This window comes from Schistocerca serialis, chromosome 6 (assembly GCF_023864345.2).
Source record: "Schistocerca serialis cubense isolate TAMUIC-IGC-003099 chromosome 6, iqSchSeri2.2, whole genome shotgun sequence".
Classification (NCBI taxonomy): Eukaryota; Metazoa; Arthropoda; class Insecta; order Orthoptera; family Acrididae; genus Schistocerca; species Schistocerca serialis.
The window spans coordinates 432,987,028-432,990,322 of NC_064643.1; positions in this window are offsets into that span (position 1 = coordinate 432,987,028).

Genomic DNA, 3,295 nt, shown 5'->3' on the forward strand with positions numbered 1-3,295 from the left:
ATATTTCTTTATGACATTTGTGTTTAATGTGAGAAACAGTTTACTGTTCAGTGCGTGTTCAAAATGCCGATTTGAGTGACCTAAAGACTTTCGTCCGGGTAACCATGGGAAAGCTTTGACACCGAGATAGTGTTTCTAGGAAAACTACCAGCAACTTTTTGACCCCAAGAAAATCACAGAATGAAATGATTCCGAGTGACTCGCAAGACAGGGAATAATGTATCTGTATTTGTCACTTTGTACATTTTTTATATGTTTTATTCCTGAAGGGACAGCAAGTGTGTGTTTCAGTTACATATGTGTTTAGAATAGTTAGTTTTTTTATGTTTGTTCTAGGTGATCAAGTTCACGTAGCATGTTTATTAGAATATTTGGTACCACGATGCTTTAATTATAAGCCAGTGGCGTAATACTAACATTGCAGCTCTTGTTGTATTGGTCAGTACGGTTGTCACAGGGGACAAGAGTTTGCATTGCACAACAAATATCAGAATTAACTGATGCATTTTGATGTCGTTGACAGTAATAATCTTGTTGGTGTGTTGACTGAAGCCACTTATATTCATTATCATAGTGGTGATATGTCACATTGAAGTGTAACAGAGGCTAGTCGAAATGCAAGTTCTTGTCGTCTAAATATGTAACAACAGAGAAATGAGCAGTAGAGTAAAATACGAGAGCTACTGGTGGATTCAAGCACTTATTGCTAAATATTTACTGCGTGTATTGATCAAAGTTCATGGACTGACTAGCTCAGCAGCAGGTATTTGTACTGGTGGACAAGGATAAGGTTAAACACACAGTCGAGTAGTGCTGGTAATTGCTTAAGTGATGATAGTTATTGAGGTATGACATGATGTCTTAGACAGACTGTAGTACGTAACCAGTATGTAACTTGTGGTATATTTCATTGTTTTTTTCTCAGTTTAGTTTCTCGGTAGGTTTGACGTACATTTTAGATTAATGATATGGAGCCTGACATTCTACATATAACTAGTGTACACAATTTTTTTTCTTTTGTTGACTTTGTTTTGTAGTTAGACATTGACGTGTAGAGATTATTACAACGGAATTTATGAATGTCAGATTACTTGCTCTGTGTTTGGACAGTGAGCTATTTAAAATTTTATGAGTACAATTACTATTTTATTTATTTGTTATACAATTACTGAAATTTGGATTACTCCTAAAAATAACGGAGATCCCGGTAACTAAGCAAATTTTTATCTCACCATTATTTTTTATTTGTATGATGTAATGTTTTGTTTGTCATTTGGATTGTGTGCCATTTTTTTCTGCATGGGAAGCCGGTAGTGAAAGGGTACAGTACCGGCCGACATTGAAAATAGGTACAACATTCTTCGTTATTCTTGTCAGAACAACATATTTTTTGTAATAATAACTCAATTTCACTTAATACACTGAAGCCGGATACCAGTGTAGGAAAGAATTACAATTTATTTATTTAATTGATCACATGTACACACCCACAAAATAAATCCCTACATCCAATTTGGTGAGATCTGATAAATGAATGAATGTATGGTCGTCTGCTAACTGCAGATAGTGAATGTGCAATATATGATCATCTTTGAGACGGTCCTTTTGTCACCTTCCGTGGAACCAAAGAGATGAAATTTACCTAAGCTTTCAGCGCCTGAAATGTGGCTGACCGATGGGTAGCATGGTCTTCCCCCACCTCGACGGAGGTGCGAGATGACCTGAAGAACGGCCATGTTTCAGCACTCTGATGCTGGATCTTGTGTTGGTAAGACCTGTCTTAGGTGTGCTCCGTAAAGACAAAAGGGTGCAGAGAATGGTATGCATGTGGAATACTTAAGAGTAGTTTGGTATAATAATTTCTCTATTTCAGGAACTTTTGTGGGGAGAATTAAATGTCAGGCAGGTAGTATTAAGGGCATCGTAATAATCTTCGGAAGTGACCAACGGACACAGTGAAACCACGTGTAGCAATAAGTTGAAATACTTCCGAGTGCTTAAGTTAAGCTGAATTACTGGCGTGTGTACAATAAGAAGGAAATATTTAAGAAATGGCGTGTGCAGGACTTGAAATTAGAGACGAGTACTTCCACGTGATGAGTACTGTGTGAGTCTCAATCTGTGTATGAGACAGAGCATAAAGAGAAGTACTCGTCCATGGTATCAGTTGAGGACTCGCGTGTGTGACGAATATGTTCTTAATATTACTTTGCGTGTTATGTTTCCTTGTGATGCTTGATTCAAACTATAATACTCTGAGAGTGAAGCAAGGTGAGTCAGCCGTCTATCCAGTAGTGCCACGTGGCTTGCATGGCACAGGAAGACGTGCATATATCCTCCAGAGTTCATAGTAGGAAAGAAAAGCTACGAAGTGGGACAGTGTCGTGTGAAATTGGGATGAATACTAATTGAAGTGGGAAAGCTGAAAGTGATGTGATTATAACGTTGTGACTATTCCTTGTTTTGTACTCCATGTTGTCAGTGTGGTGTATTTCATGTAATTTAAGTATGTGTGATTTGCATGGGAGAGTAGCAAGATAGGTTCAGAGGCAGTGGGTTATGCATGCTTCTTTTTGTAATGCTCGGTCTGGAAGAAATTTTCGTGATGATGGGTGTGAGAGTCGAAGTGAGAGATATAGGAAAAGATCCACCATCCTATCCTAAAAGTGCACTTTAGTGTTAGATAATTACGAGACCATAAGATAGAGAAACACCAAAGTAAAGCCATGCCAACTGGGCGGAGTTTCTCATGTGTAATTGTTGTAGAAAATGTAATGGTGTGTTTACGTTATATAATTTATCGGAATAAAAAAGATAGTGAAAAGAAGAAGATTGGTGGCCTTTTCCTTCGAATAGTATGTTGTCATGATATCCAGAATTTATAATGTGTCCGCCATTCATATTCAGTGCGGTGGCCACGTGTTGATCAAAGCCGTTGGATAAGAAAGAAAATGTGGTATTGCCAGTGCGTAGTGAACAGTCAGAGTTGTGTAAATTACTAATAGTCAGATGTGCGTTATCCGTTTCCGTTGCGTAATATTCAAACAGGAGAATAATTTGTAACTTAATTGTGAGTACTACTTGATAAATAAGAATGAATCCACTTGCTTGGCAGACCGCACATCTTGCAGGCCTGACTGCTTGATGCCACAGTATGAGCAAGGCATGTGGGTGCCTCTCAATATGAGTGTGCTTACATCGTTCATCCATGCCTCACGTCTCAGTAGTGAGTTTACATTGTGCGGCTTGCAGTTGCAGCCGTAGCGGTTATAAAACTAAGTACTGACAAAGTTAT